The sequence below is a fragment of the Dendropsophus ebraccatus genome, chromosome 2, assembly GCF_027789765.1.
Source record: "Dendropsophus ebraccatus isolate aDenEbr1 chromosome 2, aDenEbr1.pat, whole genome shotgun sequence".
Classification (NCBI taxonomy): Eukaryota; Metazoa; Chordata; class Amphibia; order Anura; family Hylidae; genus Dendropsophus; species Dendropsophus ebraccatus.
Genome location: NC_091455.1, coordinates 18377356 through 18405328, shown reverse-complemented (window position 1 = coordinate 18405328; position 27973 = coordinate 18377356). Strand labels below are relative to the sequence as shown.

At 46.8% G+C, this 27973-nt stretch overlaps 1 long non-coding RNA gene across 1 annotated transcript in view; it reads right to left on the bottom strand.

Annotated features, from left to right (window-relative positions):
* LOC138784302 (uncharacterized) overlaps positions 1-8667 on the bottom strand; it is a 46999-nt gene extending 38332 nt beyond the window's left edge. The window contains exons 1-2 of the long non-coding RNA XR_011361809.1: positions 8330-8667; positions 5707-5878 (exon numbers count right to left, since the gene is read on the bottom strand). This is a non-coding gene — a long non-coding RNA (uncharacterized lncRNA). The remainder of the gene's footprint in view (positions 1-5706; positions 5879-8329) is intronic.
* Between the last annotated feature and the right edge of the window lie 19306 nt (positions 8668-27973).

Here is a 27973-nt window from a genome sequence, read left to right as displayed (position 1 = left end):
CCTTTATGTATTCTCGCATGGCTTCTCTTTCAGGGCAGGACAAATTGAATATTCGACCTCGGGGGTATCTGGAACCGGGAACTAAATCAATGGTGCAATCATACCGTCTATGAGGTGGCAACCCGTCCACTGCTTTTTCATCAAATACATCGGAATAATCCAACAAGAATTCGGGAATCTCTCCCTCCGCCGGGGAACACCCAGCAAGGGAAACTGCGATACAATGTGATGCACACCCAGGCCCCCAGCGCACAAGTTCCCTTTTGGACCAATCGAAAACCGGGTTATGAGCATCCAGCCAGGGTAACCCCAGGATAACATCAGACGACAGATTATGCATAACAAGAAAATCCAGGTTCTCAACATGGACAGACCCTACTTTAACCTCCATGGAAGGGGTCCTATACCGTACAGCCCCCTGTGAAAAGGGAGCAGAGTCTGCTCCAGTGACACCAACTGGACGCTGAAGCAGCAAGGGACATACCTCTAAGCCTGAAAAAAACATGGGGTTAATGAAATTGGCTGAGGATCCAGAATCGATCTGGGCATACCCACTAATACATTTACCTTCCAACACCAAGGAAATGGGCAACAACAGTTTATTTTTGAAGGATACCTGAGCGCCTGAGAGACCCCCTCGATAATCTCTCAGGCGTTGAAGTTTTCCGACGAGGATCTTGGCTTGTTGGGACACTGCCGAACCTGGTGTCCTGTCTTTCCACAGTAAAAGCACAGCTTATTCTGCAGGCGATGGGCTCTTCGGGCCTTGGCATCGGTGGAGTCTACCTGCATCGGCTCCTCGAAAGGGGGTGAGACAGGAAGGGGAGGTTTGGAGAACGGAACAGGAGAGACAGGGGTTTTGTGATGGTCAGGAGTACCCTTCTCCCTTTGTCGATCCCTTAGTCTACGGTCAACTCTGATCGCTAATGTCATGCTCTCTTCGAGCGAGTCGGGAGTGGGGTATGCTACTAACATGTCCTTCAAGCGGTCACTAAGGCCCTCCCGAAACTGAAACCGGAGGGCTGGGTCGTTCCACGTGGAGAGACAGCTCCACTGCCTGAACTCAGAGCAGTACTCTTCCACTGGACGGCGACCCTGTCTTAACCCAGTTAGCTGACGTTCGGCATTGGCTGCACAATCCGGGTCATCATACAGCAATCCCAGTGAACGAAAGAACTGGTCGGTGGTCCTTAGGTCAGGAGAGTCAGGGGGTAGAGAAAAAGCCCATTCCTGCGGGGGTCCTTGGAGGAGGGACATGATAATACCCACTCTCTGGGTCTCATCTCCTGAGGAGCGTGGCCGTAACCTAAAAAACAATTTGCACCCCTCCCGAAAAGTACGGAATTTACTACGGTCCCCCGAAAACTTATCAGGGAGCTAAACGGGTGGTTCGGGAGGTAATGGGGAGGTTACAGTGAGCTGTCGTGATGTCGTCTCCTGATCCTGGACTCTCATAGCAAGTTCTTGGACCATGGTATTAAGTTGCTGCATTTGGTCCACGATATTGGACATGGCGGTCCTGTCGTCCATGGGGCAATGGGCAGTATAGGGCTGGCTATTCTGTCAGCAACGGCAAACACAACCAGACAGTGGGCCCTGATCTAATCCCACCCACTGTCCCTGCCTAATTGCCTCAGTCGACCCTAGGCGGTCGCGGACAACCACGAAGACGTTCCCTGTACTGAATACGTGGAATACAAAACACGACAGACGGACAAAACACAATAAAGAGTAGTCAACAGAGCCAGATCAAACCACACGGGCAACACGGTACAGAATCGGTAAGCAAAGAATAGTCACAGGTCAGGCGGAGGGTCAAGAACACGAGAAGACAAGCAGAATGGGATATAGAGCAGGGAACGCTGGGACGGAGCAGGGGAGCTGGGACTAGACGAACTAATAGCCAGCGATACCCTGCTGGCAATACAAACACTTTATACTGGACCAGGAGCCCGGACCAAAGGCTGATTGGTCCGGCCTCCTGAGTCCAGTTTCACTGCAGCTGGTGCACTGCAGGCTGAGCGGCCGGGCGACCTGGCGGGCGGAGCAGCGGCGCGCTCCTGAGCCGTCAGCCGGAGCCGAGCTAGAGGAAGACGCCGCTGGATCCGGACAAGGTAAGTTCCTGACAGAGGGTTGTTCTGAGGTCAAGTTGCTGGTGGCCTCACTGTGATTAACCCTCCAGGCATTACAAAGTGTAGAGACAGCCGGCCAGGGATCTGTCTCAGAAGGGAGCAAGGAGGAGAGAGATGAGAGCAGAGATAAAGTGAACAGCTCATGCATAGTTTTCTGTGTCCTCAGCAGAAAGCAGCAGCTCAGAACTGGGGGAAGGAGACTGAATAGATAACAACAAGTATAGAATAAATTGTTAGTCCTCAGGAGGGAGAGATGATTTAAATTGTATTGTACCTAAGCGGAATACCCCTTTAATTGGGATGGGTCTGATTCAGATGACACCCCCCCATTAACCAAAATGGTCCCTAGGTCAGACATGGAGAGATACCCCCACATGTAGAGTGAGGTTTACTATCTCAATAGACCCTCTTAGCCCAACAGGCCTTGGCGTTTGCCCAGAATTCCCTGGTGCTGACATCATCCCAGCTCCTTACTCTGCAAATGAGAACATGTTGCATGTGAGAGTTAAAGTGAACACAGAGACCTTCTATAATGACTTCTAATCACTTATTTCATGGTCATTATTCGGCTCAATGAGACGTAACCTATGGCACACATTCATGTCAAATAATGATTTTCCCCGCTCTTTAAGCCCCATGATCCATACATGTGTCTACAGCGCGGCTTACCCGCCACCTCCGGGGGTTTGTTAATCTCACAACTATGAAAAGGAGTCACTCCCATGTATTATTCCTACTATTATTGCAAGTCAAGTGTTCCTATAATTTTCTCGCCCCCACACAGAGGAATTTCAAAAGTATTTCGAAATATTGAAAAAAAAAAGCAGAACGCAAGTAAAAACATTGCACCGGGAAATAAAATTGTCCAAATGTGAGATGTATGTGATGTGTGTGGATATTACGGAGGTAATTATTGGGTTTATCGTCAAGTAAATCACGAATCAAAAGGAAATCCGACAAATTGATCTGACAGGTTTGTCATCTGCGTTCTTTGAATTAAAGCAAATTATCAAAAAAATTGCTTCAGCCGTTCTATTTAAAGGGGAACTCTCAGCAGGCTACAAGAACCTAACCTGTGGATCGCTCCCTAGTGGGAACAGGGTGCTGAGGATGAAGGTATGTCTGTTTGTGCTGTTCCCGATCTTAGTCTGAAATCCTCTGCCCGGTAAGTCTTGGGAACACTGGGGGCGTGGCTAGCACCCTTCGGGCACCGAAACTGCCCACCCCCGGCAGGCCCCTTCATTGTTAATCACTAGGGGGAAGGCCAGACGAGATGCGGTAGCCCTGCTCCCCATATGGAGGTCTGCCCCCTCAAGGGAGGGGGGCGGCCAGTGCTCCTCTGCCATCTACACGCCAATAGGTGCGTGTAGATGGGGCGTCTTCAGTTTTAGTGCCTAGGGCAGCAGCAGCTGTTAATACAGCCCTGAGTAGTAGTAGTATCATCATTTGCAATACCAAAATGATACTTAAAAAAATTTTTTTCCTTCAAATCAACTGGTGCCATAAAGTGCCAGAGATTTGTAATTCACTTCTATTAAAAAAAGTAGTAAGCATAACCGTGCAGTGCAACAAGGCTGTATATATAATGGTATGCTGGGCTGTATATATATATATATATATATATATATATATATATATTGGTATGCTGGGCTATATATATATATATATATATATATATATAATGGTATGCTGGGCTGTATATGTAATGGTATGCTGGGCTGTATATATAATGGTATGCTGGGCTGTATATATAATGGTTTGCTGGGCTGTATATATATATATATATAATGGTATGCTGGGCTGTATATATAATGGTATGCTGGGCTGTATATATATATAATGGTATGCTGGGCTGTATATATGTAATGGTATGCTGGGCTGTATATGTAATGGTATGCTGGGCTGTATATATAATGGTATGTTGGGCTGTATATATAATGGTCTATACTCTGTGGAGTCGGGGGTCGACTACCAAGGACATGCACCCATTGGCTGGAAGCCATTTGACTTTAAGTCAACATAGTGCCGTTCAATTCTATCATTTTTCCTATATATATATATATATATATATATATATATATATATATATATATATAATGGTATGCTGGGCTATATATATATATAATGGTATGCTGGGCTGTATATGTAATGGTATGCTGGGCTGTATATATATAATGGTATGCTGGGCTGTATATGTAATGGTATGCTGGGCTGTATATATAATGGTATGTTGGGCTGTATATATATATATATATATATAATGGTATGCTGGGCTGTATATATAATGGTATGCTGGGCTGTATATATATAATGGTATGCTGGGCTGTATATGTAATGGTATGCTGGGCTGTATATATAATGGTATGTTGGGCTGTATATATATATATATATATATATATATATATATATATAATGGTATGCTGGGCTGTATATATAATGGTATGCTGGGCTGTATATATATAATGGTATGCTGGGCTGTATATATGTAATGGTATGCTGGGCTGTATATATAATGAAATGCTGGGCTGTATATATATATATATATATATATATATATAATGGTATGCTGGGCTGTATATATACATATATATGATGGTATGCTAGGCTGTATATATAATGTTATGCTGGGCTGTGTAGCTAGAGGTATAACCAATAGGAAGAGGGAGATTGTGACACCGCTGTATAAAGCTCGAGTGACATCACATCTGGAATACTGGGTCCAGTCCCGGGGACCTCACCTACAAAAAAACTATTGAGGAAATAGAACGGGTGCACAAAAAGGTGGCGGGTGTAAGCCATAAAACCGAAGAGAAAAGACTTAAAGATTGTCTGGAGAAAAGAAGAGAAAAGGGGGACATGATCGAAACCTTTTAATATGTTGAGGGAAAGATCTGAAGCAAAGTGAGAAAATATTACTTCACTGAAAGAGTAGTAGATGCTTGCAACAAACTGCCAACAGATGTGGTAGATAAATCTACAATAACAGAATATAAACCTGCCTGGGATATACATATATCTATCCTAAGGTAATAAGAAAGGAAAATACTAAAACAATGCACTAGATGGACCAGTTGGTCGTTTTCTGCCGGCAATCTTCTAAGTTTCTATTAACAGTAAGCCAGGGATGCTTAATGCCTTGCTGGCTTACTGTTTTATAAGTGGAGCAGGGGACTTCTGTACAGACTTCCCATGGTGCTCTACTCTGGTAGTGTAGGGAAACACAGAAACTACTATGGAAACAACTGGAAATGTGGTCACATATACCGCTCTACGGCAATCTGAGTGGAACAGATGTGGCTGTGCCAAAGAGATCACACCAGGGGAACCTGATTAGCGCTGGCTACATCTGTATCGCATCATTTGCCCCACACATGGGTTCAACTGCAGTGTCTGTTATATTACATTCAACATTTTTTTAAAAGAATTTTTGGTGATTTTTCAAATTTTTCATTTTACGATGTATATTGTAGAATAATCCTAACATCTTGCAGTTCTCATTCTCACCACTAGGCCTAAAACTAAATTGAGACTTCCTGTTCTGACTGTGATTATAAGAAAGAGGTTGTAAACTTACCTGTATAGCCTTAAAGTGCTAAGTAAGACCAGTATATAGAGAAGACAGAGAATGAAGCTCACAGCTCAGCCTCCCCCTCCTTGTGGAATGACCCTTTTAAAGGTCACAGAGTATGCTCATTCATGTCAGTGGGACAGCTATTGTCCATTGTTGTCTATGTCCATGGGGCTTGCTGTAAAGAATGTCACACAATACTGTTATAAAAAAGCTCAAGCAAGATGGCTGCCACTATGATAATGTACAAAATCAATAATAAATAAGAAAAAAAGTTTTAATATTTAGCTCTAATAAAGAAAAAAAAGTAAGCAGCACTTTTCCTTTAAGCTCCACACCGCCCCCACATCCCAGCTTCCTGGACCCCTCTGACTGACATCGGGGTGAGGAGAGATATTAAGGTTATATTTGAATTTAAGGTAATGGGTGAATGTAGACTTTAATATCCTGATTTTTGCCTTAGGTATTTAGTTTCATATAACATAAAAGCTCATCACTAACTGCTTGAATTTCGATGAACGCCACTTAAAAAACTTCTCATCCGTTCCTTTCAAATAAAGAGATTAAACATTATTTTTACGTGATAGCAAAAAAATGCTGCACTGAGCAGGAGAAAATAGAGTCTCTAAGAAGATCTGTCAGCTTCTATCTCTCATCAATGACACCGACTTGGCTGCTTTACTGGAGTAATATTGTCTCAAGGATGTACTGTTCTTGAATAAAATGTGTGATTCAAATCATTAAGGAACATACGTCCTCATAGACTATGTACTCAGTGTCATCCAAACGGGAATATAACTACAATAATACTGCTCCTATATACAGGAATATAACTACTATAATACTGTCTCCTATATACAGGAATATACTACCATGTTTATCAGATACCTGCACACGGTACATGGGGCAGTGTGCCTTGATCAATTCATACACAAAATTCTGATGTTTTTTATGCAGCCGAGAGGTACTAGTGTCAGCCATAGGTGTGAGGTGCAGCACTCTTTTCTCTCCTGTATTGCATAACTACTATAATACTGCTCCCTATATACAAGAATATAACTACTATAATACTGCTCCTATATACAAGAATACAACTACTATAATACTGCTCCTATATACAAGAACATAACTAATATAATACTGCTCCTATATACAAGAATATACCTACTATAATACTGCCTCCTATATACAAGAATATAACTACTATAATACTGCTCCTATATACAAGAATATAGCTACTATAATACTGCTCCTATATACAAGAATATACCTACTATAATACTGCTCCTATATACAAGAATATAACTACTATAATACTGCTCCTATATACAAGAATATAACTACTATAATACTGCTACTATATACAAGAATATACCTACTATAATACTGCTACTATATACAAGAATATACCTACTATAATACTGCTCCTAAATACAAGAATATAACTACTATATTACTGCTCCTATATACAAGAATATAACTACTATAATACTGCTCCTATATACAGGAATATAACTACTATAATACTGCTCCTATATACAAGAATATAACTACTATAATACTTCTCCCTATATACAGGAATATAACTACTATATACTGCCCCCTATATACAGGAATATAACTACTATAATACTGCCCCTATATACAAGAATATAACTACTATAATACTGCTACTATATACAAGAATATACCTACTATAATACTGCTCCTATATACAAGAATATAACTACTATAATACTGCTCCTATATACAAGAATATAACTACTATAATATGCACAAGCCAAAAAGACAGAAATGGCTGTGCAGTGTCCCAGAACGCAAGGACTACTACTCCTATTGTGCTCATTTCTATCACTTAGTCCATGCTGGTTCTGGTAATGGAAGGCACCTGACTGGATATGGAGGGTGCATACTGACTGCACATGCACTCTCCTCTATTTCCTCCTAAAACCTGATCGTCAGCAGCTGCCAGGAAAGGGTTAACAGTTCCTGTGAGGCTGTAACTCCTCCCCACACCCCTCTCAGACACAGCTCCTGGGTGTTTCCTATGAGCTCTGTGGCCAATAGGCTGGATTCCCTCCTTGCTCTAACCCCTCCCTCTGCCTTTAGGAACCTGAACTTCCTCTTCCTGCCCTCAGTCTCCACAGGACTGACCTGCAGCCGGTTTGCCCACCCGCCCTCCCTTTTGATCTTGGTTTGTCATGGTGTTTTGTTTCTTTTTGTGCTTTCTTTTTGTTATTATACTGAAGTCACAGCTGGCGGAAATTACCTGCTAAGCAGGCGTGTTGGGTTAGTAAGGCGGACTTGCACGGCAGGAGTCTGTCGTCCGGCATACCCCTTTACACCCCTCGGTCTAAGAGTTCGGCACTACGTGCCCGGTTATTGGTTTGGTTTGAGAAATAATTAAAAGCTGTGGCCGATCACCACCCAGCAAAAGTTAAATCGATGTCTGTGTCTTTATTCCTGGCAGCTATGCTTATTAATTATGGTTTTTGGTTGCTTTGGGTCTATGTGCAGTCCTGTGCACACTGCAACTGCTGCTAGTTTTCCCCCTGATATTCCCTGGTTATGTGTATTCTCATGTATATCTTGGTATATATATATATATATTCCTGTGTATTATTATTACCTTGTACAGTGGTATGCAAGGCTGTGGATCACGTGCCAGTGCCCTGTAACCATGGTTCCTCCAATGGCCGACTAGCTCTGGCCAGGAGCAACCATGTGACTTCCCACTTCCTGCTGACAAGGGAGTTCAGCCCCTGCTTTCAAGCAAGGAGGGTGTGTTGCTCTGTCCTCTCCCTCAGAAGGGGACAGAAGCGTCTCTGCAGCCTTTTCACCATAAGAAGAGTGACTGATTCTGCTGCTGCGTTCCAGTAAACGGCTGCCTGCCTATACAAGTGTCCGGAGTCATCTTCTCTCTCATCTGGGTGTCGTGCGGATATCTCTCTCATCTCTACGAGTACCCACAGCAAGTATTACTCGCAAGTTTGTCCACCCAGCAACGCTAGTTTCTTCTCATACTACTACTCCCAACATCCGGCACGTATCTCCGCAGCCTATGCAGCATCACTCCTGCACTAACTGTCTAAGTCTGCTATATACCCGGTTGCAACCGGAGGAACTCGTTACTACAAGTTACTTCAACTTTAATAAAACCGCTGTTACTGAACCCTGGCATTGGTGTCTACTAACTGGTGCCCTGACTAGGTGCAGCGAAGAATCGCATGCCCATCATCACCCGCAGATTCCACAGACCGGCCCTACAGCTGTGCTGCCCTCAGGCCTATACCGTGACAAGTATAACCCCTGCAGCTGCCCCGGTCATTGCCCGCTCATAACACCAGCACTGCGGAAGTGGCCCCCAGGGGCCAGGGCATCGCAGCTGCACATCGCACCCATGGCTGACACGAAAGCTTATTCAGCTACATTTAAAACCAACATCAGAAGTTAGTATATAATTTGGCCAAACCATATTGCCTCATGTACCACGTGCAGGTCTTCTGATACACATGAGTCCCTAACAACCCCATTGTCACAGGACCAGACCCTAAAGGGCCCCCCAGACCCCGCAGGCGCCACCGGCGGAAAAAGTGGACGCCAAGCAGCACAAGTGTGAACAAGCTCTTACCTGTCTCCATTCCTTTGCAGGTAGAATGGGAGAATACTAGGAGATCCTCCCCTTATGTACACAGGTGCTTCCTGCTAATTTGGATCACATGGGTCTTACAAAGCACAAGTGCTAGCCACAATGAAAAAAGGGACAAAATACATAAAATATGCACAAGCCAAAAAGACAGAAATGGCTGCACATCGCACCCATGGCTGACACGAAAGCTTATTCAGCTACATTTAAAACCAATATCAGAAGTTAGTATATAATTTGGCCAAACCATATTGCCTCATGTACCACGTGCAGGTCTTCTGATACACATGAGTCCCTAACCAAAAAACATCACTGTGCCGGTCAGTGACCACAATCCCCGCTAAACGTGGGCAAGCACTACTACTATACTATACTACTATAATACTGCTCCTATATACAACAATTTAACTACTATAATACTGCTCCTATATACAAGAATATACCTACTATAATACTGCTACTATATACAAGAATATAACTACTATAATACTGCTTCTATATACAAGAATATAACTACTATATTACTGCTCCTATATTCAAGAATATAACTACTATAATACTGCCTCCTATATACAGGAATATAACTACTATAATACTGCTCCTATATACAAGAACATAACTACTATAATACTGCTCCTATATACAAGAATATAACTACTATAATACTGCTCCTATGTACAAGAATATAACTACTATAATACTGCTCCTATATACAAGAACATAACTACTATAATACTGACTCCTATATACAGGAATATAACTACTATAATAATGCCCCTATATACAAGAATATAACTACTATAATACTGCTTCTATATACAAGAATATAACTACTATAATACTGCCCCTGTATACAAGATTATCATCTCCTGTACAGCCTAGAGAGGTTACATAACCTTGGTCTCTTAGTGTCTATATGATTATTGTGATTATTTTTATTATCATTCTCTATACACTGATTGTCAGCTTGAACATATAAAACAATAGCCTAGAGTGTAATAAGAAGCCGGTGCTCCTCCACCCACCTATAATACTTGATGTCACATGCCTGACAATAGTAAGAGGGTTTAGTGTAATCAATGGAGACACTTCAAATATCATGTTCAGAATGCTTTGCAATGTTTGAATGAAAGACGGCAAACATCTAGTATAATTCATATTTCATAAGAGACTTTCTCTTACGTTAATCTTAACAAAGTCTTTAACCCTTTACTCAGTTGATATTTCTCTGTCTGATGTAGCGGAGCTAAAATGTCACTTAAGGGTGCGTTCACACCTACAGGATCTGCAGCAGATTTGATGTTGTGTTCAGTTATTTAAATGAAATCTGCTGCAGAAAATCAGCTGCAGATCCTGTAGGTGTGAACGCACCATAAAGGAATATTCCCAGATAGAAGTGCTTAGCTGAATGCTTCTCCCTGATTACTCTATTGATCACTGGGGGTCTGAACAACCCGACCGATCAATATTTTTGATGTATCTATGACATATTGCACTGTGTCAGGGACTCCATGTAATTTATAAGTAGGCTAACAGATCATAAGGACAGGGACTGTCTGACAGTCGGGCCATTACAAATATTCTCATTGGCTTTATCAGGAAGAGTGTTCTACTCCTAGTAGCCAGACATTCTCAGGGCACTCAATCTTCAGCTCAAGAATGAACTGTGGCAGACAAGGGGCAAAAAAAGGAGCACTGGGGCAGACAAGGAGCACTGGCGATACAGATAAGGTGTACTGAGAGCAGAAGAGGGGCACTAGAGATAGAAGAGAGGCACTGGGCGCAGACAAGAAGCACTGGGGGCAGGAAGAGACCCTAGGAGCAGACAAGAGGCACTGGGGCAGAAATGATGCACTGGGGACAGACAAGAGGCAATGGGGCAGAAAATGGGCACTGGGGGAAGACAAAGGACACTGGGGGCAGACAAGAGGCAATGGGGTAGACAAGAGGCACTGGGGCAGACGAGGCACTGGGGGTAGACAAGAGGCACTGGGAGTAGACAAGAGGCACTGGGGTAGACAAGAGGCACTGGAGTAGACAAGAGGCACTGGGGGTAGACAAGAGGCACTGGAGTAGACAAGAGGCACTAGGGGTAGACAAGAGGCACTAGGAGTAGACAAGGCACTGGGGTAGACAAGAGGCACTGGGGGTAGACAAGAGGCACTGGGGTAGACAAGAGGCACTGGAGTAGACAAGAGGCACTGGGGGTAGACAAGAGGCACTGGGGGTAGACAAGAGGCACTGGGGGTAGACAAGAGCCACTGGAGTAGACAAGAGGCACTGGAGTAGACAAGAGGCACTGGGGGTAGACAAGAGGCACTGGGGGTAGACAAGAGGCACTGGGGGTAGACAAGAGGTACTGGGGGTAGACAAGAGGCACTGGAGTAGACAAAATGCATTGGGGTGGGAAAGATGCACTGGGGTAGACAAGAGGCACTGGGGTAGACAAGAGGCACTGGGGTAGACAAGAGGCACTGGGGGCAGAACCTTGGGAGCACTTCCTGCATTTACTGAAACCCTTTCTATAACTATAGCAGAGTGTGGCCTGGCCGATTCCTGGGAGGGGCATCCATCATTGCCTATCCGGCACCGGTTTGGCTATGATTTATCTTCAGCATAGATAATGAATGCAACACTGTATGAATAATGGAAGACACATCTTGTACTCACTGGAGGGCGGTTGCAGGTTTAGGTACATGGCACCTTCTTGTCACACTTTACCTGGAATCTGAAATCACCCGGTGTGGCTTTCTGTTGGGTGTAATGTGAAATCAACAGGATGTGGTGGTGGTGGGTGATAATGGTTGTGTCTCCAGCTAAAGTGATAGAAACACGTAGGGTGATACAGCTGTGAAAGTGTATGGGGGGTGGAAAGTGATAAGTAGTCATTGTTCTCAAGGCTTCTGCCCCAAATCCAAGCACCCACCTAAAATCTTCAAGGTCGGACAACCTCTCAATGTTTCTTCAGTCCTGTGGAGTTTGGGCCCACCTTGCATGATCTGCTCAGTTCGGGTTCCACCACAAAATTTTGGCCAAATCTTCGAGCCCAAAACTTTCCTCAACTATGTAGAACTTCTTAGATGTTTTGGATTGTCCATAAACCATTGACAGGTCAATGTCGACTTATGGACTAGTGTAGAATTTCTGGCTGCTTCCATGATGGCAGGTGTCAGAAAACTATACAGATTTGTAAGTTGCTTCAGATGCCTGATGAAGAGGGGATTGCACCCTCGAAACGCGTTGCATCAAATAAAAGCCTGAATTTGACTTTACACCAGTGCCAGGAATTCTCTTCATTCAGAGAAGGAACAGGGGAACGTGACCGGTGTTCCAAAAGGGGTGTTTGCGCCAGACGAATCCCACCAACCTCTTCCTTTTACCACTATTGTACCTTTCATCATTGTAACTCCTCATTCAGGCACATGGCCTCTCAGCCTAACCACGAGAATAGAAGCCTACGACAGGCAAACCTGATTGTGTCCCCTGCTCGTCTTGTCCTCGACTCTGCCCTGGAGACCAGACGGTTTGGGCTAGTTTGCGGCCATCCTGTGCAGTCACTTCTAGTAGTAGAGACTATTATTAAATGCACGTGGCCGCTGTCTATCACGTTGGTTACTTGCAGAGATTTTTCATCATGGCGGCTGAAGGTCTTCCTAATGATCTGTTACAATGGGAAATTATTTTTCTCTTTAATTAAAGTTCTAATTGATTTTACATTAGGGTTGTGCCTCATGGGACGAAGATGACAAAGTAGCGGCTGCTATATACATATATATATATATGAAAAAGTCTGCAATGCAAGACGCTGTAACGTCCTAGTTCTGTCCTCTCCAGTTATTTTAATGGTAATCGATTGGATTTAGAACTATTTTTATAAACTTGTATGACAATTTTGTATACTTTCAAATGGCTAAGTCAGGACATTAAGCCCAGTCCTTAAAGGGGTTGTTCAGCAATAAATAAAAAATTCTTTCATATTAACCAGTGTCACAAAGTGCCAGAGATTTGTAATTTACTTCTATTGAAAAATCTCCAGTCTTCAAGTACTTATCAGCTGCTGGATGTCCTGCAGGAAGTGGTGTATTCTTTCCAGTCTGACAAAGTGCTCTCTGCTGCCACCTCTGTCCATGTCAGGAATTGTCCAGAGCAGGAGAGGTTTCCGATGGGGATTTGCTCCTGCTCTGGACAGTTCCTGACATTGACAGAGGTGGCAGCAGAGAGCACTGTGTCAGACTGGAAAGAATACACCACTTCCTGCAGGACATACAGCAGCTGATAAGTACTTGAAGACTGGAGATTTTTCAATAGAAGTAAATTACAAATCTCTGGCACTTTGTGACACTGGTTAATATGAAAGAATTTTTTATTTATTGCTGAACAACCCCTTTAAGGACTGGATTTTTTTTTTAATAGAAGTAAATTACAAATCTCTGGCACTTTGTGTCACCAGCTGATTTAAAAGAAAACCTTTTTTTGTGATCTGCCCCTTTAAAACCACTGTAAATTGTTTCTTGACTACTTTTGGGTGGGATTTGGCGGGTTTGCTGCTAGGTTCTCACGATTGTCCTAGGAAAAACGGAAATGTTGTCTGCCCTTCATGTTAATGGCTGTAGCCGCTATTCTGGACCCACTTTCTACATGATATGGGCCTCAGAGGCTGCAGAACACTCATATGGGTTCAGAGTGTGTCATGGCCGCGGCGGCGTCCCGTGCTCCGGGACGCCGCCGCAACCGCCATCCAGCTCAGGCAGCTGCCGGGGTCCTGGTGCAGGGACCCGGCGCTGCGGTCTGTTCGGCCCCGGGGGGCGCCTCACCTCGTCCCGCTCCTTCTTCCGTCTGTGCCGGCCGGCGCGCGCGTCCCCGCCTCCTAGGGCGCGCGCGCGCCGGCTGTCTCAGATTTAAAGGGCCAGTCCGCCCCTAATTGGTAGTTGCACCCAATCACTCCCTATAAATCCCAGCATGCCCTGTCCCCTGTGTTGGAGCCTCTACATGCTTCCCATAGCGTTTGGCCCAGCTCCCTGTTGTTCCTGATACCTGTCCGCTACCTGGTCCCTAGTCCTTGTTCCTGACTCCTGTCCGCTACCCAGTCCCTACTCCTAGTCCCTGGTTCCTGCTTCCCGTCTCTCTGCTGTTCCTGTGTTCAGCCTGTCACCTGCGGTACGCTTACACGCCACTGCCAGTACCTGCTCCTGTCACGCCTCGCCTGCCGTCACCAGCAACCAAGCCAGGGGTAGCGACCTGGGGGTCGTCTGCCGCAGCAAGTCCATCCCGCTTTGCGGCGGGCTCTGGTGAAAACCAGCGGCCCCTTAGACTCCACTCCCTGGTGAGGTTTGTGCCATCGCTGGTGCCGGTCCAGTGGATCCACTACTCCGGGCGTTACAGTAGGCTCCAACCATGGATCCCGGCGAGGTGCCTGATCTCCGTGACGTCGCCAGAGTGGTCGCTCAACAGGCTCAACAGATCCAGCAGCAGTCGCAGCAAATCCAGCAATTGACTGCCGCCCTACAGCAGCATACTACAGGCCAGCGCCCACCACCACCTGCAACCACCTCGGGACTTCGATTGGCCCTCCCGAATAAATATGGAGGTGATCCCAAGTTGTGCAGGGGATTCCTGACTCAATGCACAATGCATATTGAACTGTTAAGTAGTCAGTTTCCCACCGAGCGCTCTAAAGTGGCCTTTATCATCAGCCTATTGGAGGGTAGAGCTCTGGCCTGGGCCACGCCACTGTGGGACCGTGATGATCCTGTTGCTGCCAATCTCCGGGCCTTCCTGGCCGAGTTTCGCTCCGTCTTTGAGGAACCTGCCCGTACCACCTCAGCCGAGACTGCTCTTCTCAACCTCTCTCAAGGGAGCTCCTCTCTCGGTGACTACGCCATCCAGTTCCGCACCCTGGCAGCTGAATTGGACTGGAACGAGGCCGCCCTAATAGCCACCTTCAAGAAGGGTCTATCCAGCCGAGTGAAAGACGTACTCTCCGCCCGCGATCTTCCTCCTTCTCTAAACGATCTTATCTTACTGGCTACCAGAGTCGACAACCGGTTTTCCGAGAGAGAGGAGGAGGTCAGGCAGGAACGACGACTGAGCCTGCCCCGTCGCCTTCCTCGGCTGGCACCGGTGTTCCAGAGTCCCGTTGCTCCCATACTCCAGTCGCCTCCAGAAGTCCCTATGCAGGTGGAACGAGCTCGCCTGACGACTGATGAGAGAGCCCGCCGCATGGAGCTGAATCTCTGTCTCTATTGCGGTGGTGCAGATCACTACCGGCAGAGATGTCCCCAACGTCCTCAGCGTCCGGGAAACGCTCGCACCTAGGTCCGGTGGGAGAGGCCTCCCTAGGTGTGAATGCCACCTCTCCAAGGTTGACTATACCCGTCTCCATCCAGACACCTTCAGGGCAAGTTTTCCAGACTTCTGCCCTCATCGACTCTGGCTCTGCTGGCAGTTTCATCTCTGCTTCTTTGGTCCAAAGATGGCGGCTACCCGTGATCCAGCTAGCCCAACCCCGGTCTATCTCTTCGGTTACGGGGGAGATTCTTACCGAAACTGTGCACTGCCAGACGGCACCCCTAGCCCTCCGGGTGGGCGCCTTACATCAGGAGAGGATCTCCTTCTATGTCTTGAGCCATTCCTCCTCTAACATCCTGCTGGGCCTTCCTTGGCTGCAATTTCATACCCCTAAGCTGGACTGGAGAACTGGGGAGGTTCTCAGCTGGGGCCAGGACTGTCATAACCGGTGTCTGAGATCTCCTCAACCCAAGTGCTCTACGAGGTCTCCTGCTTATGTCAAGCCTCTGGCCGGTCTACCAGAGGACTACCAAGATTTCGGTGATGTTTTCTTGGCCAAGGAGGCGGACTCTCTACCACCTCATCGGGCCTATGATTGCCCTATAGACCTTCTTCCCGGGGCATCTCCTCCACGTGGTCGGGTATACCCTCTCTCTGTGCCCGAGACTGAAGCCATGTCCTCCTACATCCGGGAGAACTTACAAAAGGGCTTCATTCGTAAATCCACGTCTCCCGCTGGCGCAGGATTCTTCTTTGTCCAGAAGAAGGACGGTTCCCTTCGCCCATGCATAGACTACCGGGGCTTGAATAAGGTGACTGTTAAGAACCGCTATCCTCTTCCACTTATTCCTGAACTATTCGACCGTCTTCGTGGAGCTAGGATCTTCTCCAAGCTGGATCTCAGGGGAGCGTATAACTTGATCCGTATTCGTAAAGGAGACGAATGGAAGACCGCTTTCAACACCAGTGATGGGCACTACGAATACCTGGTCATGCCATTCGGCCTATGTAATGCCCCAGCGGTCTTCCAGGAATTCGTGAACGACATCTTCCGAGACCTCCTCTATGTCTGCGTCATTGTCTATTTGGACGACATTTTGGTCTTCTCCCCGGATCAGCAGACTCATGTGGCACAAGTGCGTCAGGTCCTCCGAAGACTACGGGCCAACCATTTATACGCCAAGCTTGAGAAGTGTGTTTTCCATCAGCGCAGTCTTCCATTTCTTGGCTATATCGTCTCCGACCAGGGTCTACAAATGGATCCTGCCAAGCTCTCAGCTGTCCTCCAATGGCCACGCCCTGTGGGACTTAGAGCAATCCAGCGTTTCCTTGGATTCGCCAACTATTATCGGCAATTCATCCCTCACTTTTCTACCCTGGTCGCACCCATCGTGGCTCTCACTAAAAAGAAGGCGGACCCCAGACGTTGGCCTCCAGAGGCCGAACAAGCCTTCAATAGCCTCAAGTCTGCCTTTGCCTCTGCTCCTGCCCTAGTCCGCCCGGATGTCTCCAGGCCGTTTTCTCTCGAGGTCGATGCTTCTTCTGTGGGCGCAGGAGCCGTTCTCTCGCAAAGGGACACAGCAGGCAAGACCAGAACCTGCTGGTTCTTTTCTAGGACTTTCTCCCCTGCCGAGAGGAACTATACTATTGGGGACCGTGAACTCCTGGCCATTAAGTTGGCACTGGAGGAGTGGCGTCATCTACTAGAGGGGGCTAAACACCCCGTTAACATCTACACGGACCACAAGAACCTCCTCTTCCTCCAGTCGGCTCAACGCCTCAATCCCCGGCAGGCCAGGTGGTCTCTCTTCTTCTCTCGGTTCAACTTTACCATCCATTTTCGTCCAGCCGAGAGGAACCTAAAGGCCGATGCATTATCCCGAGCATCCGATGTCATGGGGCAAGAGGAATCTCCTCGTCACATAATACCTCCCGACCGCCTAGTACCAGTTGCTACTTCTGCTTTGCAGAGACTGCCCCCCGGGAAGACTTATGTGCGCCCCGCGCTCCGTAAACGCATCTTGAAGTGGGGGCATTCCTCTTTGGTGGCCGGGCATCCAGGAACTCAAAAGACTGGGCAATTGATCTCCCGTCACTACTGGTGGCCCAATCTCCTCCAGGATGTCAAGGATTTTGTGGCTTCCTGTGCAGTCTGTGCCAGGAATAAGTCTCCCCGTCAAAGACCTGCCGGCCTACTTTTGCCCTTGCCAGTCCCGGACCATCCCTGGCACCACATTGGGATGGATTTCATCACCGACCTACCACCATCTGCGGGCAATACTGTTATTTGGGTGGTGACGGACCGCTTCTCTAAAATGGCTCACTTCGTGGCTCTTCCTGGCCTACCCTCTGCTCCTCGTCTGGCTCAGTTGTTCTTCCGACACATCTTCCGCCTGCATGGACTTCCTCTTCACATTGTGTCCGACCGAGGCTCTCAATTTGTCTCTAAGTTTTGGCGTGCCCTCTGCTCGCAGCTCCAAGTAAAGCTGGACTTCTCATCAGCCTACCATCCCCAGTCTAACGGGCAAGTGGAGAGAGTCAATCAGATCCTGGGTAACTACCTACGGCATTTTGTGTCCAGCCGCCAAGACAACTGGTCCGACCTCCTTCCATGGGCGGAATTCTCCTATAACCATCTGGACTCGAGTTCCACAGGCAAGTCCCCTTTCTATGTGGTCTACGGGCATTATCCTCGTCCTCCTCTGCCTCTCTCTCCATCCTCTGGGGTCCCAGCCGTGGAGGAGCTGTTATCTGACCTGCAGTCGATCTGGGAACAAACTCGACAGTCCTTACTCAAAGCCTCAGAACGCATGAAGGACCAGGCTGATAAGAAGAGGAGACCTGCCACAAATTTTCGTCCAGGTGACAAAGTCTGGCTCTCGGCCAAATATGTTCGACTCAAGATTCCCAGCTACAAGTTGGGTCCCCGATTCCTTGGTCCTTTTTCGGTGCTGAAACGCATAAACCCTGTCACCTACAAACTCCACCTGCCCCCTACTATGCGGATTCCGAACGCCTTCCATGTCTCCCTCTTGAAGCCTGTGGTCCTCAACCGGGTCTCCGATCAGTCTCCGTTCTCTGTTCCACAAGCCGTCTCAGACGACGTCTACGTTGTTAAAGATATTCTGGCCATGAAAACTGTCAGAGGGAGACGTTTGCAATTAAGCTCCATTAACTTCAATGGAACTGAGCAGTAAAACCCCACTCAAGCTGGAGACAAGAGTGGGGCTGTCTCTGGAAGTAAGTGGCCATGTCTTTGTAGCGCTGGATAACCCTTTTAAGGTCCCTGCATAACTCAGAAAGCTACAGTAAAGCAAAACTAGTAATGTCAATGAGACATAACTAGCTTCATAACAGGACAGCACCAGTGCTCCAGAGACAGCACAAGAAAATAGTGTCTGGCTCTGCCTTAAAGGGGTACTCCAGCAACAACAACAACAAAAAATATTTCAAATCAACTGGTGTCAGAAAGGTATATAGATTTGTAATTTACTTCTATTGTATAATATCCAGTAGTCTTCCAGTACTTATCAGCTGCTGTATGTCCTGCAGGAAGTGGCATATTCATTCCAGTCTGACACAGTGCTCTCTGCTGCCACCTCTGTCCATGTCAGGAACTGTCCAGAGCAGTAGCAAATCCCCATAGAAAACCTCTCCTGCTCTGGACAGTTCCTGACATGGACAAAGGTACCGGAAAAAAATACACCACTTACAGAAGAATATACAGTAGCTGATAAGTCCTGGAAGATTAGCAATTTTTAAACAGAGGTAAATTACCAATCTATATAACCCCTTTAAGACCCCAGAAGTTTATCTATGGGGGTAGAAGTATCAGTCCCACCAGGGTCCTGGGGTCTAAACTGGACATGTGTTAACCAAACCTTGTGATGAGACTGGCTAACCATCCGACATGAGGACCTCCTGGCTCAACAGCGGTTCCAGGGAGAGAAGGATCAGGCATGTTGAATTTTACTTGCCCAAGCCTTTTGTTCTAGGGGAAATAAAGCCACCTCCAGCCGAGTCCGCCAGCATCTTGGGGGGTAGACAGCTATTGGATTTCTATTGGGTTTATACCAAGTTATACCTCCACCTTCTCCAGGATCACTGTCCACCTCCCACCATATTGTTCTGTGACTGTTACAGTACAACGTGTATTTCCAGGTAGGATCGGTAATTACATGGACTCCATTTACAGGTAACTCACTAATAAAGTTTCCGGCATACTCCAGCAATAAAGTTTTCTATCAGGTTCCTTGAATTGGCAGATTTATCTCCTCCACCTGTTACACAGTATAATAGGGCCAGAGATAATGTAACGTGTATTTGTGAATAAGTTGTGAATGTCTTAACGCCTGGCGGCGGAGATGAAACGGCTAGGACTATAAAAGTCCTCAAGGTTGCACATTCCAAGAATTGCGTGGTGTACAGTAATCCCACAGAACAGATCTTTCCATCAAAGGGCTTTGTTGTCCATATTCTCAGCTTTATGATACATTGAATGTAGGTCACAAGGCAAACACAATGTGATATCCATTCACCTGGCACAATCTGCTCTTAACAAGATACTGTGACGTACAATGAGTCGCAACGATTTCAATGTTTATGAATGTATATGGGAACAGGAAGGCAAATGCTTCACGTGAGAGTGTACAGTATTTATTAGAAGCTGTAAAGATGTGGAGATGAACTTTAGACTTTAATCAATGTCTTCTACCTTAAGGAAACATAGCCATTGTCAAAGGTTTATGAAGAGGACTGAAACCAGGAACCATCCCATCTGGTTCTATTGATGGGGCCATAGCTGACCATGTCCTTTATGAACCATAGTAGCATACAGTGACAGAAATATAGGGGGCGCCAAAAGTTACACTTTCTGCTATCTGACTCTTGGTACCAGAAGGGATCCTAAGCCCAATCTACAATCTGAGACTTGGTACCAGAATGGTCCAAACCCCAATCTTCTAAATAAGAGAACAGATCGGTAATAAGTAGGATGTTGGAGAAAAGTCCGAAATGAGGAGTAGGTTAAGTATTTGGTGGCTTGTGGTGTCATTAGCTTGTTCAGCTGATGCTTGCTCTTCGTCTTGTTACTGATGGTCCACTAAGTCTTATTCCACCTGGGTAAAGTGTCTCTGTCAGGTATCACACTAGAAGTGGATGAAAGTGCTGTTGTGTGTTTCCCCACTAGGTGTCACTCTCTGTCTTATGTGTAAGTCTTTTCTGTGAGCACAGCTGAAGGAAGGCTATGGGTGAGCTAGGGACTGGCCCCCAGCAAGACAAAAAGCAACTGCTGAGGTATCTTTCAGACCAGGCACGATTCTTCTGAAAAGCCTTGGAAAGTATGCTAAGGCCTGGGGCTTGTGCTACCCAACTTGGCACTCGTTGGGCAGAAGGTGGTCAGATAGTAAACTATTTACACGTGAGTACGAGTATTCTTCACTCTCTTCCACCAGTCTACTAAACTCACCCCTGGCAGAGTACATTGCTACCTGGACAAGGACCCCAAGACGGTCCCTAGTCTCCCTTCAAGCTACTCCTACCTAATATCCACCTCTGTCACCTGCACCTGAACCTGTACTGTTTCTAACTTGTAAGTGCTATTTTTGTGTTGCCGCACCTGCACCTACACCTTACACTTGGGCTATCCTCTTTTTCAAGCGCAGTGCCCACGTGTGTGTGTGGGGGGGGGAGGGTGTTCCAGCACCACTCCTGGCCACCATGGCAAGTGCCCAAGTGACCCTACACCCACCTAGCTGCAACAACACCTCACAGATACCCGCGGCAACAGCATTCTGACTTTCCTCCCCATCCTCGTGCCTGCTGGTTCAGCCACACACAATAGGGAGAGAAGAATAAGCAATCATCAGACATCTACAGACATCATCAGATTCAACAGGATCAATCCTTTTTTGTTTTGGGAGAGAAGGGTCAGCACACTCATATGCGTATAAGAGAGCAATCCGATCCTTAATTTGACCCTTAACTAGTTGGGGCCTGCTACTTCATTGTGAATTGAGGCCAAACTTTAAGTGGGCCAAAAAGTATAGGTGAGCAGAAGAGTTCCAAGCCAATTATTCTCTGAATTTCACCAAAAATACTGGTTTGATTTCAATTCCTTGGGATTTATTTCAGGCTAATTGCAAGGTACAGGAGCAGGGACACCTGTCAATGATAGTAGTCCCTGCTCCTCTACACTGAGTAAGGAGATGTACTGTATATTGCGGGCCACAGCCAATATGTGCCAGAGATAAGAGGTAATGTTGAATGCCCTGTGTACAGGAGTAGGGACTCAATTTTCGGACAGGAGTCTGAATTAAAAACCCCAGCCAATCAATTTTTTTTATTCCAGATGACATCATTGTTGTTATGATTGTGCGTTTTAGTACAGGGTATCAGTGGCGTAGCCACCGTGGTCGCGGGGGTCTCCGCCGCGACCGGGCCCGCCACAAAGGGGGGCCCCGCAAGGCCCTCCGTTTCAATCACTCTTGTGACCGCAAGCATTGTTTTGCTTGCGGTCACAAGAGTCCGACTCTGTCTTCCCCCGGCTGCTGCGCAGCTGCCGGGGATGTCGCGTCTTATCCCCGGCAGCGCACGCATCCCAGAGCTCCCTGCGCGCCTTGGGCCCTGACTTCCGGTTCCGGCGCGCAGGGAGCTCTGGGATGCGCGCGCTGCCGGGGATAAGACGCGACACCCCCGGCAGCCGCGCAGCAGCCGGGGACAGACCGAAGGAGTGAGGATCAACGTGGGAGCGTGTTGTCAGGTGAGTTAAGTTTTGTTTTGTTTTTTATCAGCCTGCAGGGTGGGGGGAAAGAGGGGGGCATCTGTGAGGGTGGGGGGAAAGGGGACCATCTATAAGGGAGGAGGGGGGGGTGTGTGAAGGGGACCATCTATAAGGGAGGAGGGGGGGGGGTGAAGGGGACCATCTATAAGGGAGGAGGGGGGGTGAAGGGGACCATCTATAAGGGAGGAGGGGGGGGGGTGAAGGGGACCATCTATAAGGGAGATGGGGGGGTGAAGGGGGCCATCTATAAGGGAGGGGGGGTGAAGGGGACCATCTATAAGGGAGGGGGGGGGGTGAAGGGGACCATCTATAAGGGAGGGGGGGTGAAGGGGACCATCTATAAGGGAGGGGGGGGGGAGAGGGGGCCATCTATAAGGGAGGGGGGGGTGAAGGGGACCATCTATAAGGGAGGGGGGGTGAAGGGGACCATCTATAAGGCAGGGGGGGTGAAGGGGACCATCTATAAGGGAGGGGGGGTGAAGGGGACCATCTATAAGGGAGGGGGGGTGAAGGGGACCATCTATAAGGGAGGGGGTGAAGGGGACCATCTATAAGGGAGGGGGGGGAAGGGGACCATCTATAAGGGAGGGGGGGGAAGGGGACCATCTATAAGGGAGGGGGGGAGAGGGGGCCATCTATAAGGGAGGGTGGGGGGAGAGGGGGCCATCCATAAGGGAGGGTGAGGAGAGAGGGGGCCATCTATAAGGGAGGGGGTAAAGGGGGCCATCTATATGGAGGGGGGAGAGGAGGCCATCTATAAGGGAGGGTGGGGGAGAGGGGGCCATCTATAAGGAGGGCAACATGGGGGGAGAGGGGCCATCTATTTGGGGGGGGCAACATAGGGGGAGAGGGAATACACAGAGGGGGGCATATATTATTAGGGGGTCACACTAAATGAGGGTGTAAAGGGGCCAATACAAATGTGCAGTATGTATATAGATGAGGATGGTGCCAGAGTGAGGAGACTAATATGTCTGTCTGGCAGATTCTGTGGATGCGTGGCTCGGAGAAGTTCTTATAACGGCCCAGGGCAAATGGAGAAGAAGATGAAAAGGGAAGAACTCCGATCAGAGAAGACGTCCCCCTGTGAGTCACCTGATATATCTGCACTGTAATGTATATGGTGTATAGAGCCTGTGTAGAGCTGGGGCCACCTCTATATGACTGGATGAGGTGATTTAGTATACTGGATTTGGTCAGTAACAATATGGTGGTGATGGTAGTGGTTGTGGTGTGGCAGTAATGTTTCCTTCCTATATACTGGTATTACTGGTAATATAGGTCTCAGTATACAGGATTTGGTCAGTAACAGTATGGCAGTAATATGTACGGTGATAATACTTTCTCTTCCAATATGCTGGTGTTATTGGTAATATCTGTCTTGGTGTGTGTGTATATATATATATATATATATATATATATATATATACACACACCAATAGCATCACTTGGTCGTGAAAGGAGGGGGGGGGGGGCCCAAGTTGGCCTCTCGCACCAGGGCCCAGGAGACATTAGCTACGCCCCTGCAGGGTATAGTTATTATGGAATTGAAACACATTGTGCATTGTATTGCTTTGCGGTATGATACCGATGTGTCTTCTGCTGCCAAAATGTTGTTTGGTGGCCGTAAGTGCATACACCTCCATTGTATGACCGGGCGGCTGCTAATCTTATCTGCTCTACATACTGTATGACATACTAGGTTGGTTATTTTGTTTATTTTCACTTGAAAGCGCGGCCGGTGTGATGTGTGATAATGGGCGGCCATCTTATCAGCTTCCTCAGTGAACCTGACCTTATGTTCTCCAACAGGTGAGGAAAATCATCTCATGAATCATCGCTAGGTCATATGAGCTGAAAGACCAGGACACTGCGGGAGAAAAGGGGGAACATTTAAAGGGGACAAGTCTCATGAATATTTTTATAATTAAAGGGGGAGATTTATCAAACATGGTGTAAAGTGACACTGGCCCAGATGCCCCTAGCAACCAATCAGATTCCACTTTTCATTCCTCATAGACTCTTTGGAAAATGAAAGGTGGAATCTGATTGGTTGCTAGAGGCAACTGAGCCAGTTTCACTTAACACTACAAGGGAGATTTATCAAACATGGTGTAAAGTGAAACTGGCTCAGTTGCCCCTAGCAACCAATCAGATTCCACCTTTCATTTTCCAAAGAGTCTGTGAGGAATGAAAAGTGGAATCTGATTGGTTGCTAGGGGCAACTGAGCCAGTGTCACTTTACACCTTCTTTTAATAAATCTCTCCCATAGTTTCCACAGTTAGATACAAGTCTTGTTTTTTTTTCAATAGTAAATCTGCCTCTGTAGCCCATAGCAACCAATCACAGCTCAGCTTTCGTTTTTCAAATTGTTCTGTAAAAATGAAAGCGAGGCTCTGATTGGTTGCTATGGGTAACAGGCAGTTTTAATCGCCTTCTAATCCACCCCTTTTCTTTTATCCTCTATGGAGCCATATTGGAGATTGTTTTGAGCAGGAACAGTAATGGCAGCCAAAAAGGGCATGATAAAGGCCTCAGGTTGCCATGACAACCAATCTATCTCACTCCTTAAAAGACCAATGACATGGTGTCTAATGCTAAGTTTACACGAAGTGATTATTGGCCTGATCGTACGATTAACGATTTCGAAGTAACGTTTTTTTTTTTAATAACGATCAGCGTTTAGACGCTACGATATATCGTACGGAAAAATCGTTTTGCGATCGTGCGCCCGCAGCCCAGCCCGCCCGCAGTCCGCCCCCCCCCCGTCAACCGCAGACCCCTGCGCCCCCCCGATCGCCACCCCCGCCGCTCTGAAGAGGGGAGCCGGGGATGTCGGAAGACCTGCTGCGCGGAGCAGGTAACGTATGCTCTTGGCCACGGCGGTGGGGTCGATCGAAGCAGGGGGACGATCGGGGCTGCGGCGGGGGTGGCGATCAGAGCGGCGGCGGGGGTGGCAATCGAGCCGCCGCAGGGGGCTGCGGATGAGCGGGGGGCCGGGCGGCGGGTGGGGCGGCTGGACTATCGCGCGACGACTGTTTACACGGAACGATCGGCAAATTTTTTGCGATCGTCGAACGACGATTTATGAACATGTTAAAAGATCAAAATGAACGATTTTTCGATTGTTTGCCGCATTTACATGTACGATTATCGTTCGAATTCGATCGTTATGGCGAAAATTCGCCCGATAATCGTTCGTGTAAATGTAGCATAAGGGTCCATTTACACAGAAAGATTATCTGCCAAAGATTTGAAGCCAAAGCCAAAAATTTTAAGCCAAAGCCAGGAACAGACTATAAACAGAGATCAGGTCATAAAGGAAAGACTGAGATTTCTTCTCTTTCAAATCCAATCCTGGCTTTGGCTTCAAATCTTTGGCAGATAATCTGTCGGATAATCTTTCTGTGTAAATGGACCCTAACTCTGTCAGGGTCAGTGGTATCTAGAGGGATAAATAGAAGTATTGGGGATAGCTCCATATTGGCGACTGCTGCCATGTAAACAATCTACCGACCCACTCATAGCAGGTGCACAAAGCTATGGAGCACAATATGGCCTCTCTATGAGCATCTGCAATTGATAGTAGTTTGGGATCCACCTCCGGCGAAGGGAGAACTACAGTCTCTGAAACTGTAATCATACAAATACATCTACCAGTACTTATCAGCTGCTGTATGTCCTGTAGGAAGTGGTGTATTCTTTCCAGTCTGACACAGTGCTCTCTGCTGCCATCCCTGTCTGTGTCTGGAACTGTCCAGTGCAGCAGCAAATCCCCATAGTAAATCTCCCCTGCTGTGGACAGTTCCTGACATGGACAGAGGTGGCAGCAGAGAGCACTGTGTCACACTGGAAAGAATACACCACTTCCTGCAGGACATACAGCAGCTGATAAGTATGGGAAGATTTGAGATTTTTTTATAGAAGTAAATTACAGATCTCTGGCACTTTCTGATACCAGTTAGGCAAAATGACTGCTCCTATAAATAACATCTATTTGGTGTGTCCCCCCCCCCACACACACACCTGATAGCATCATGGGCCCCATCATCCACCTCTATATAGTCAGCAGATGCTGTTTATTTATCGTGATGAGAAGAATAGGAAGGTCGATACATCACTCTTGAACATTCAGCGGCATCCTCTGATGGATCTCATTATGCTGTTTATCTTACATTACGGGATCCCTCCTCTTCCTAGCTCGATAGTCATTAATCCGCAGTCACGCTGCCTGCTCGCCGGAGTGCTCGCTCTGCTCCCAGCTCTTTCACCTCAAATAACTTTACAGGAAAAATCAATGTTGTTGAAAATCTGAAATTTGCAATTCAATGGCAGAAAAAGTACATTGTCTGCCCCATAAAGATGTGATCAGACACAGTGTTACTCTCTGGTGTAGCCGTGCATCTGATCCCGCATTTACAACATTACATTAGACTACAGAATGTTTTATTATACAACCCCTGATGCCTAAAGGATAGGAATATATTATTTAAAGGGGAAATTCTATAAAAACCTATATGTGTTACCCCTCCACAGATTGTATGAATACTGGGAGCTCCCCCCCTGGGGCCCCTATGATCACCGAAACTGGGGTCCCAAATGCCCATTTCCTCCTCCCCAAATTACTGGAGTGGAGGCGTTTACCCATCTAAGGGTTACACCTTTCAGAATAAGCTGTCCTGCATGTAGTGCTCATTCTAATCATTGTATCACTTGTATATAACTTTTTCAGGTTAAATACATGTTAAATTATTCCCCCCCCCCCCTCCCTGCTAAAGACTAATGGTCCTTTTACACGGAACTATTTATCGTTCTAATTTGCACGATAACGATCAAATTCGAACTATAATCGTACGTGTAAATGCAGCGAACAATCAAGCGACATCGTTGATCGTTCGCAAAAAAATTCGCAGATCGTTCCGTGTAAACATTCTTTCAACGATTTCACCTATGTGTGAGATAGGCTTAAGCGATCGCAAAACGATCGCAAAAGATTTTTCCGCTGATCGTTATAAAAAAAACATCGTTCAAAAACGTTAATCGTGCGATCGGGTAAATTATCACTCAGTGTGAAACCACCATAAGTACCGGCAGGGATGATCCGGGCACAGACCGGACGTTCCGTGACCCGGCTGAGTCACGGAACGGCCGGTCTCATTCTTAGTGTGAACATAGCCTTAATCAAAAAATGGTTTTATTATATAAGATGCATGGTGGCTATAATATGCATATTCCTCAATGAGTAATTTTCTGGCTCTGAATCGATATGGTATTTCCTTCTGTGCCCCCTTAAGACCCTATTCCACCCGACGATTATCGTTCGCATAATCGTTAACGATAAACGATCCAAACGACCGCTATTGCGAAAGACCTGAAATCGTTCACCCATTTACATGGAAAGATAATCGTTACTTATGATCGTTCTTGCGGTCGTCTTGTCGTCGCTATTGCGTTTGTCACTACTGCGAAAGACTGAATGACGCCTTATTCAATTCGAACGATTTGCGAACGAGCAACAATAAAAATAGGTCCAGGTCTTATTAAACGATCAACGATT